Raw genomic sequence first — 11,929 nt, 5'->3', positions numbered from 1 at the left:
TTTCCTGTCTCGTATCTTTACCCCAACTGCTCTTAGTGCCCCAAAAGCAGCCTCTGTGCCATTCAACTTCAGTTAGAAAAAGCTGCCTCTTTGCAGCTAAAGTGAATTATTCATACCTACAGAAAATAATGATAATTAATATTAATAATCATCCTTCAAAAAATGGGAGACTGGAAGCACAAAACGTATGACTGTTCACAAAAAAAGCAACTTACAGATGCAAAATTCTCAGAAGTGTGACAGCCACTTTCTGCCTCCAATTCGTTTTGCCTCAGAACAAGAAATGGGAATCCCCTGCCTTGGATCTCCTCTTCCAAGGGCCCTAGAAAACAGAGTTGTGCAATGGATCTCTGATCCCCCTGCCCCAGGCAGCAGCTGTGGCAGCACAAACCCTGCCGGGGGGCTCCTTCCCCCCACACGTCTCCCCGCAGTGCCCTGGGCAGCTCCCCGGGCAGGCTGAGTGCTGAGCCTGGCAGGCGGCAGAGTCCCATACCCGGCACACAGCCCCTGGGGCACAGCAGGGACCCTGCTCTGCAGGACAGCCCTGGGCACCCATCTCAGCTGGAGCAGAAAGCTTTTTCCACAGTAAAGAAACATGCAGTGCCTGCAGTCAGATCTCCTATGGGATGTCCCAGTTATAGTTATCCCTTAATTAAAAGCAGCTCATGGTCAGCTGTGAGACTTACCTTGTCATGGTCTGTGAGCAATGCTCCTGCAGAGAGCTCACAGCCCACTCACACTTCACACTTCCTGTAAGTTCTCTTCAATTTCTCTCGTCTCCTTCTGTCACCTGCAGGCTGTGCTGTGCACAAGAGCTGCTCCTGGGCACAACTGTCTCTCTGCAGCCCTGCACACTTTTATGAGCTCCCTGTGTCCCAGGAACCTGGACAAGCAAGCAGCAGATTATGTCATTTTTATCCTTCCCACTCATCTCCCCTGACATGTCCCTGGGTCCTCATGGCCAACAGCTCCTGAAAGACAACAGCATCATGACTGTGCTTTGAAATCTGCTCAATTAACCACCAAATGTCCAGTGGTCAGTGACTGATTGGAGACATATGTGGAGTGCTCCCAGAGTTCGTTTGATGAAACAATAAGGGCAACCAGACAAGGAAGGCGAGGTTTGGACTTTCCCTGTGCAGGGCAGTGATCCAGCTGAGGCAGTGCAGGAGTCTCATCCCTTGACAGAAATCCTGGAGCTGAAATGGGATTCAGCTCCCTACACACCCACAGGAGCTGGGACTCCTCTGGTTCAGCTCAGAAGTGCAGAAGGAGTTGCCTGCATGTGAGCTCCTGCTCTGAGTCCTTGGTCCTTCAGCGGGGAGGCAGCTGCTCACACACAGACACTGGGTGATGCCCAAGGTGCCTGGGCTGCTCCTGATGTGTGCCAGTGCTTGTAAACTGTGTGGGAAGTCCCTGAAACAGACAGCTCCTTCCTGGGCATCAGCCGAGGGCCAGAGAGGGGATAGCACCGGCTGTCTGGTGAATTCACATGCAGCTGCAAGTGCAGCACAGGGCTTTCAGCAAAGCCATGCCCATGGTGTGTCCGTGCTGCTACGTCACCTCCAAGACCCACGATCGGTCTAATGTTTGTGTGCCACCTTCTGCACACTGATTCTATAGATGAGCTATCCAGTCAGGCTATGTCCAGTGATGCTTTTCAATGAGGATGTTTACTTCTGTGCTTTTGCACTAATGCAAACACCAACACACAAGAAGCTAGAAATCTTGGTAGAGCTGCTGGCCTGAGCTCCTGTTTGGACCACGGGGACACAGTTTAATGGTTTCCACAACTGCACTGTAGCACAAGGGGGATACAGAGTCTTTAGGATGGATGGGCGAGGAGATAAAGAAGGGTGAATGCCCTCTGTGAGAGTGCACTGAGCTCTGCCTGGGGATGGCAGAGCAGACAGGTCAGAGCTAATGGAAATGGCAGACAGAGGAGACCATCAGTGTCTTTTCCTGTCTTCCTGATCAGGGACAGTCAATGGAAGGTGCCCTCTGCAGACAGATGGGAATCTGATGTTGTCTGTCCCTTGTCCCATTTGGTGGCCTTTGTCACTCCATTATCTGCAGCAGGGACAGCACAGCAGGGCATGTGGCATCCAGCAGATCCCTGGAGAGCACAGATGGCAGCTTCTTGACCAAGCAGTGGAGGAACCAAAGAGGAGAGGTGCTCTGCTGGATCTCATACTCTCCAGCATGGAAGGACTTGTGGGAACTGTGAAGGTCAAAGGGGCATCAGGCCACGTGCAACATGCAAATGTATCCCTTTTTATTTATTTATTTATTTTGAGGCTGTAAGCTTAATAGTTGATCATAAATGTAAATAAAACTGAAACAAATAATTGAAGACAAAGATGGAAATCATTGAAATTGTGTTAACCCTTCTCAACATGAGAAATTCTCATGAGTCTTGTTCCATTTTAAGTTCTATATATGAATCTTTGAGGTGATTTGATGTCTTATTTTTTTCTTTCTTTCTCTTTCTTCTTTTGCTGAAACTACAATGTTTTCCAGAACTGTGTTCGCTGGACACAAATGCCTTCAGGTTCAGAGACACAGACAGCGGTGCCAGTGCCAATGCCCTGTGACTATAGCCCGGTGCCCAGCACTACTCTTCCCTGCTGCCTATTTGATGTGCCTCATCCTCCAGGTGTTTTCAACTCTCCTAAATAAATGGCCATGGTTAAGGGCATGTTTTCAGCAGGCCATTTGGGCACACACTACTCCCACTGCCCTCCAGATTTCTCCATCCCTTGCTCTTTGTTCAATCAGATACCTCCCAATTATCTGTCTGATTTCTGACTTTCAGGGGGATTACTGGAATTTGTTCCATCTCCCCAAAGTCTGATGGAATGTGTTGTCAACTCCTTCTCTGTGATTTGATCTATCCCTTCCTATCTATTCTTTTTCTTTTTCTTCTTATACTTTTTCTTTTTCTCAATCACTGTCTCTTTTTTATTAAGCCACAAAGTCTGAAAGATGTTCATTAATGTCAGTAAAAGTGAAAAACAGAGTTGGAGACAAAGATATAAATCAATGAGAATGTGTTAACCCATCTCAATGTGTGAAATACTCACAAGTCCTGATCAGTTTTAAGTTGATACCTCTCAACTACCTGGCTGATCTATCCCAGGAAGATTACTGGAATTTGCTCCATCTCTCAGAGTCTGATGGCCTCTGTTGTCAACTACTTCACTGTGATTCAATCTATCCTATCCTACCTCAGAATAAATCATTTCTTTTAAAAATATTCCATATGAAAGACAAACTTCAATAGATGCCGCTTGAACATGGCATGCAGTTGATCACTGTGTTTTACTGTTCATTCAATTGCATCACCTTTCTTTCCATTTGCTGGCCAGATAAAAAAGAGAAATCTTTCCTTTTCCATGTGCAGCTGGTTCTCTGAGGGAAGCCAGTGGGAGTTGGTGCAAAGAAGTTTTAACACTGAGCGGATGAATGCAGAGGAGAAGAGTGATGTGAAGAAACGTGATGCAAGTCCCATAGGTCCAATGTCAGCAGAAATTGGGTGGGGAGGTTGAGAAGGACCTTTGTCAACACAGTAACAGTACAGAACTCATTGGGACATCCTGGATTGGTATCAGTTGCACAGTGCTGCTTTAAACCCAGCTATAAATAAAGAGACAATAAATTTATAATGGATTCTTTCTCTTTAAGCTCTCTCCAGATATCCCTCCTTTTTGCTGAACAAGTTCTGATAACCTGAAGAAGATAACAAGATGGCATAAGGCACAGGAGATTCTTTAGGTTATAATGGTCCCAGGGTGCATTTGATGCTGAGTTCATCAGCCTCCAGTGCAGAGAGAAGTTTGCACAAAGTGCTCAACAAGACAAAGTCAGAAGTAACAGTGAAGTTTCTTGGAGTATTAATGGGCCCAGTGAGGGCCATTACCAAGTAAGCTTCCCAAGGGACTTGTTAGAGAAGATAACTGGAAGCCATGACTACAGGCAGGCAAAGGCACTGGCATGCTAAGAAACCTCTCCTTTGCCTTACAAAGCAGACAGGTCAAGCCCTGATTGCAAGACCAGTGGTAGAGAGATCCTGTATCTCATGTTGGCTCCTGGCATTTCCTGGGGCAATGGGTTGGAGGTCTGTATGATGTTAAATGAAAGACATGGGGACAGAAGATCCCAGGCTCTACATGTGGTGCAAGGACGCTGTGAGGTTCATGTCCCATATGAGACCTATGTTTCATTGCAGGATGTGAGAAGGGATGTGAGAAGGGCCCAGTCTGAACAAGCAGTCAATCCCTGTGAAACTCTGAACTTCAAATCTCTGAGTTCCAGTGCCCTCGTTTGCACATTCTCCCAGAGTTTAATGTCCTTTATGTTCTGCGGTGCCCAGAAGTGCACCTAGTGCTGCTAGTGAGGCAGTAGCAATGCAGAGCAGAGAGGGATGATCCTTTCCCTCACCCAGCTGGCAATAAGTTGCTTCATGCTCTCCAGGGGACTGTTGTCTTTCCTGGCTGCCTTGGCACACTGCTGACTCACATTCAATTTGATGCAGACCAGGACCCCCAATCCTTTTCAGTGAGACCACTCTCCAGTGTCCCATATCCAGTCAGTGTGTATGTCCAGCATTGCCCCTACCCAGGTGCACAATCAGGCACTTGTTCTTGTTATACGTTATGCACTTGGTGCTTAGTACCAACTGGTACCCACTTCTCTGACTTGTCCACATCTCTCTGCAAGTCCTCTCCACCCTCAGTGGAGGCAACAGCACCTCCTCATCTGGTCTTATCAGCAAACTTGCTCAGAACGTCTTCTAGTCCTGCATTCAAGTCATCTGCATAAACATGAAAGGAAAGTGGCCCCAAAATGGAACCCTGGGGACCCCGACAGTGACCATCTACCAGCCTGATGGAAAAAACTGACTATAATCCTTTGGGACTGACCTACTGGCCAACTGCTCACCCACCACATTGTGTTTCTGTCTAGCCATATGCAGAACATTCTGTCCAGAAGGTTGTTGTGAGAAACAGTGTCAAAATCTCCACTGAAATCCTCAAGGATTACATCAACTGGCTTCCCTTGGTCAACTAAACGGATAACTGTGTCACAGAATGAGCTTAAATTAAACAGGACCTTCGCCTCACAAACTTGTGTTGGCTGCAACCAATGACAGAATTGTCCTTCAGCTGTTTTTCCATAACTCCCACCATCATTTTCTCCATAATTTTACCAGGCTCTGGACTGACAGGTCCATAATTGCCCATGTCATCTTTCTTGCTCTTCCTTACAATGAGACAACATTTGCCAGCTTCCTGTCAGCTGGCATGACCCTAGACTTCTTTAGATGCAATTGAAATGAGAGCCCAGAGCACACTAAGTTTTCATCATTGAAAGAAAGTAGATGTGCCATAGCTTTGCAATGTCTTGAACTCCAGAGTATGCCACAAATGGAGCAGAGGGGAAGATTTGCCTCTTCTGTAGTGAACTCATTCATTTGGTAAGCAGAATAACACTACCTGATACATGGGGACTGTGTCTCTGCTCTGCTCTGCTCAGCTCACAGGGCAGCGGTGCAGGGTGTTGCTCTCATGTCAGTGCAAGTAAACTCACTTTAACCCTTTTTCCTCTGTAAATGCTCCCTCTATTTCTATGCTCACATACACTTCCACATTCCCTCAATATACTTCCATATATCATTAACAATTACACTTTCTTATACCATCAAAACAGTCCATCAAACAATACAGTTCTTCAGTTCACATAAACTCCCTTAATACAGTCTGTATTCTTCAGTTATAAACACTGTGCCACAGAACCAGCACTGATTGAACCACCTCCCTCACACACTTCCTCGCAAGCAGTACATAGTATTACATAAATGGGTTGACATTCATTGGTCAGGTGGAATGTACACCTCTCCTCAGGACAATCTTACTAATCTACAGAGTACAAACTCCCGTCTTCTTACATACAAGCAGAAAGTACATATGAGTGGACAGACAACACAGTCTTTCACTTTGTCCGTGTCTGGCCATTTCCCTCACAGGAGGAAGGAAACATGGATCGGGACTCGGCACTCACCCTGCAGCTGTTCTGTGTCTCACTCACACCACACTCACTCTGACATTTAGATCAAAAACCATGGTTTATTCATACTACACAACGCTGACAACGTTTTCTAGCTGGAATCTTAATAACACTCATACTCTGGTCGACCAGTTGCAAACGTTAATGTTTTTCCCAGAGTCGGCTTGACACACGGTACCAAACACTTAAAGCAGATGATAATATTGAACATACAACCTATAAGCCCCGTGATTACAACTTGGAGAACCCAGGCTACCATTTGACAGGCTATCCACTATATCCCATACCCGTAGGAGAGACCAACCTAGGTCCCTCCTATTGCCAACCACCTGGGAGAGAGTATTTGCTCTTGTTTCCATTCATATGACATACAGTTCCCTTTCATAGGAACTCACCCAAGGAGTCTTCCTACCCCAGCTGGCAACCAAAGCCATGAGCTCACCTCCCTGGGAGCAGCACGTATGGCTGTAAACTGTGTAGGATGTCTCCTCAAGACATATGGGCTCCACTTACCATACACATACCTGGTCCACCTATGGGTGGTCCTTGTCTGTCCCTGCAGTGATCAGGTGAGGAAGGGAGTCCTTCAGAGAAATCTCAGGGTGCGCCAAAAGTGTCTCCCTCTCAGCTGGTCCTGCAGCGAACAGAGCTGGTCCCACCTGGGCCGCCAAATTGACTACGGGAATTGAACTCTATAACCTCTATAACTGATACAGTCTCCCATGACATCCTTATACCAAAGTTGAGGAAGTATGGGATAGGTGAGCGGACAGTGAAGTGGGTCGAGAGGGACCTGGGCGTCCTGGTGGACGACGCATTGGCCATGAGCCAGCAGTGTGCCCTTGTAGCCAAAAAAGCCAATGGCATACTGGGGTGCATTAAAAAGAGCGTGTCCAGCAGGTCGAAGGAGGTGATCCTCCCCCTCTACTCTGCCCTGGTGAGGCCTCATCTGGAATATTGTGTCCAGTTCTGGGCTCCCCAGTACAAAAAAGACAGGGATCTCTTGGAAAGAGTCCAGCGGAGGGCCACAAAGATGGTGAAGGGCCTGGAGCATCTCCCCTATGAGGAGAGACTGAGGGAACTGGGTCTGTTTAGCCTTGAGAAAAGAAGGCTGAGAGGGGACTTGATCCAGGTCTATAAATATTTGAGGTGTGGGGGGCAAAGAGGTGAGGCCAGACTCTTGTCAGCAGTGTGTGGAGACGGGACAAGGGGAAACAGACAGAAACTGGACCATAGGAAGTTCTGCAGTAATGTGTGCAATAACTTCTTTATGGTGAGAGTGACAGAGCACTGGAACTGGCTGCCCAGGGTGGTTGTGGAATCTCCTTCTCTGGAGATATTCAAGACCTGCCTGGATGCCAAGCTGTGCAACGTGGTGTAGGGAACCTGCTTTGGCGGGGGGGGGTTGGACTCAATGGTCTCTGGAGGTCCCTTCCAACCCCTACAATTCTGTGATTCTGTGAATATCATGGGGTGGTTTGGATGGGGAAAGACGACCCCTTTGAATGACCTTTTGTCAGGGCATGTCCTGGGATTCCTAGGATCCTCAAAATGCAGCACTGCTTCTGTCACTGAAAAATGGGGCCCTGTGTGGGACGGAGGGAGGGTCCATGAGTCCCTGGCCCACCTGACTGAGTATTTCCATGGTCTTAGCAAAGACATACTTACAACTTGAGAATGACAGTTAGCTGTGTTCATGGTGGCATGGCCACTGCTGATGGCCTTGAACTGTCTGAACATAACTGAAGAGGCTCAGGCTGATGCAAATCAGCTATTGAATGACAGTGTTGAAAAACTGGAAAGACAGGTGGCAGTTTTGATGGGGAAAAAACCTAATTCAATCATTCTCCTATGGAAGATCAGGGACATCTCTCTGGAAGACCATGGGGACCCTGTAAAAGGGAATCTGTATAAAATGGACTCTGTAAATGAAGGCACTAAAAGGTCAGATTTTGAGGTTCCCTTTGGACTAGATCTATTTGAGATCTGACTGATTGTAACCAAAAAATGAAAAAAAAAATGCAGGATAGGCTGGTGGGAGTGCCCTGACCAGTGTCCAACCCCCCAAACCCTGCTGCCCATAATACAGCAGCTGAACTGATGGATATAGTACAGTGGTTTAGACAGAAACCAAGAGAGCATGCCAGCATAGCTGCTCTGGTTATGGGACATGGAGGCAGAAAGCGCTGTGGTGAATGGACTGGAAATTTCAAAACTGACATCCATTACTACTCACCCTGCCCTCAGGCAAAGACTGTATGCTCTGTCCAACATAATGAGGATAGCCATTTGATCAGTGAATGATTTATGGCTGTGTGTCATATAACATTGCCAAATAAGAATGACATACCATTAAATATCAGCCTGTGGTCCTCTATGGAGGACTAACAAAATTATATTAGAGAATTAGGCATGAAAGAGGCAATCTATGAAGATGATTTTGAGAGCCCAGTCAATAAATTTTTCATCAGGAACGAGGGATCTCATCCTACAGCCATCACCTTTACATCAGGATGGGTCTATGTTATCCATACTGAACCCCCCAGTGGCCCTCAGGTGCTGTAATACAACAGGCTGCCCAATTGATGGGGAGACAAGAGTGCCTATGGCCAGATGCAGGCTCTGAATGGTGGTGGAAAGGTCAGAGAACCATCTGCTGCCATGACTTAGGCGTCCAGCCCCTAAGGTAATCCAGTCTGGACCCATTAGGGTCTTGAGACAACAAATGTTTAAAGACCAGATTAGAGCAGGAGTTCAGTTTAAAAAGATCGATAGACAGCATAATCAGGAAAAAATATCTGTTAAACAGGCCCAAGCACTGAGTATTTATAGTCCAACCTTTTCAGCCAAACTAGATGTGAATGTAACTCAAGAACGGTCTGGATGGGGGCTCTGGCAGAGCCAGAGTTCTTTGTGAACCCCTATGAGGTTTTGGTCACAGGTTTGGCATGGAGCAGAATAAAGATACATCACAGTTGAAGAGCATTTATTGGCTACCTATTCTACACTACAGGTGGTAGAACCAGTAACTCAGATTTCAGAGGTTATCATTAAACAACAAGGCCAGTCCAGGGGTGGGTAAAAGATCTAACACACATCTCTATGATGGGGGTGGCCCAATCACAACCAGTGGTGCGCTCAGTTGTTCTGCTTGCCTGCTCCTCAAGGAGTTAGGAGAAATCTATGCCTGTTGCATGTTCGAGTGCATGCGCAATGCCATGTGGAGGGCTTATCGCAATAAAGATTGGCGGATTTGCTGCGTAGACCGGTCAGAACTCAGATCTGCGTTGTGCTTCCTGCGGCACCAACGCCCAACAGTGGCAGTTCCGTGTATTGGCCAGCAGGTGGCAGCAGAGACCACGGAAAGAACGTCTGTGGGACAGACCCTGGGGATCTGTTCTCTTTTGATTATAGGGGAAGAACACAAAGATGGATTAAAAAAAAAAAGGGGGGGGGGGGGGGAGGGGTGGAGGAGTGGGAAAAGAAAAAAAGAAAAAATCAAACCACAGCAAACAAATAAATCTTCTCCAAACGTAGCAAACGTGAATGTCTGTCAATAAATAAATGAGTAATTGAATTGATGTCTCTTTCCCCTCTCCCCCGCCCCCCCCAACTTCCGAGATGAAGAAACACCTGGTATCAATTGGACAGATGCACACAGTGAAGCCAGGGATGGTCTGAAACGCAAAGCAGCTGAGCAGCTTTTAGAAGGAAACAGAGTAGTAACAACTTCTGTACCTACATTCACCACTCTGAGATCCTGTCTGGGTCTCCCAAGGCTTGTAAATAACCACTGGGTCGGTTCTGATGTCGAGTGATTTGTTGTCAGTTCTCTCATGGTTCTCCGGTCAGTTCTCCGGTGCCAGGATCTGCCACAGGGCATTCTGACCACGGGCATCATGTTTCTACGCTGCCGCCTGCATTTAACAGGCAATGGGACTGCCCAGCATGTGCAAGGCAGCACCTCTGTCACACCACCAGAATGTTTAAGGCTGTTGGGATTGTTGTTAGCGTCCCATTAACACTGAGGCTATAGATACCCTTAGGATTGACATTACTATTAGCATTACTTTGATGGTGCCCTATCTGGGTCATTTCCAGGGGATGTCAGGAGTAAGGCACAGTGTCAGGAGAAAAAGAACAGACTCTGTTACTTTATAAAAGTGATAATAGAGAGAGTTCATTGGAAAAAATACAACTCTTAAATAATACAAAGCATGCTTCTGATTGGATGCAGGCATCATCTGGGCTCTGATTAATATTACTCTTAAGGTAAAGATTATTGTTACCATAATGATTTTTTTTTTTGGATTATGATCAGGGTTAAGGTTCCTTTTGCTACAAACTTCTAGCATCATTTTTGTTGTTACATTTGGAGTTAGAGACGATTTTAGAATCAGGGTAAGGGTTAGGATTAGAGTTACATTGCGGGTTAGTGCTGTTATCTTTACAGCTCCTGTGAGGGTTGGGGTCTGGGTCAGGTGTTTAAAAATGAAATGAAAAAAGAATAATAAAAAAAAAAAATTGAAAGCTTCAGATTTCATTAATCTTTGTGGGAATCATATAATGTGCAACTCAGATCTACCTCTTCATGCAGTGACTGCCTGTAAATTTGCTAGAGCCTAATATAATATGGCCTTGTGCTTTCCGCTAACTCACCTTCATTTCATTTTCATTACATTTGCTTGGTAGTCAGATTTTGGTGTGTAGATATTTTAAAACAATCTAACTGACACTGGCAAAAAATTAAAAATAAAATTTAAAAAATAAATGCACAACAGCATCAATTGTATCAATTTTTATAGATAAGATACAGAAGAGCAGTTTTCCTTAGTTTTCTGTGCCTCTTTACTTTCTTACCCTCTCCCCTTGTGTGAGAAACTCTCAAAGTCAAAGATTTCTAGTTAGGCAAAGCTGGCAGCGATAGCAGCAGTGCTTATTCATTATTGCAATACTGCGTGTACATCCCCTATTGGCAAGGGAGAAACTGCACACCAGTCAGTGAAATCAATTCTGTTCTGTGCCCTAAACCCACTGCAGGTGATGCTCTCATGGCTCTCATTGGTTGAGCATCTCAGGCTCACAGACTCCTCGAGACTGTTGCTAGGATTCATTTCCATAGAAGGTCAATTACCAACCTCTTGTTTTTAGGTCTGCCTTGTACTTTTCTGCAGAGAGAGAAGGGCAATGTTTCCAAAAGTCAGTACATTCATTCTGTCCTGTGCTGGGCTCTACCCACCCTGTGTATTTATCTTGTGCTTGTCTCAATTCTCCCCATGTCAGAATGCCCCCAGTCTGAACTTAACTCTGTTCAGCAACTTTCTTGGTGGAAAAACTACTTATACAGCTGTTTTACAAGAGGGTTATACATTCAGTTAGGGCCTACACTATGTACTGAAAATACTGGAAACTTCCACTGCAAAAACACAATCTACCTCTCCCATCTGTGCAGCCTTGCAGACCCAGAGCATGCCAGGTTATTTCTGCTTTCATAGCATTTGCATGCTGTAGGGTGAGCAAAAGGTTCTGCTGCTTGATTCTTCTGCAAGAGCTGCCTACCGGCAAATGGTTGCAGGGATGGAGGATGTGACAGAAAGCATTTGTCTCCACAAGAGCAGAGTTACATTCAGTGCAGAGTGTGAGAGTCAGGTTGGTGTGGAAAAGCACTGACACACTGGGGATGATGCAGTGCTCACATGTCTAACACTCACAGACATTACTGTCAGAAGGATGGTGCTGTGTTGTGCTTCTACCTTTGGCAGCCCCTGGAGAAATGCTGTGGCACACAGAACACCTTTGTATTGCACTGACTGCTGCCATGCAGCATGGATTTAACACACCAAATCCAGAGGAGCATGACTGC

This window comes from Coturnix japonica, unplaced genomic scaffold (assembly GCF_054131305.1).
Source record: "Coturnix japonica strain WE unplaced genomic scaffold, WE-NBRP24 Scf045, whole genome shotgun sequence".
Classification (NCBI taxonomy): Eukaryota; Metazoa; Chordata; class Aves; order Galliformes; family Phasianidae; genus Coturnix; species Coturnix japonica.
This window is presented reverse-complemented; position numbering follows the sequence as displayed.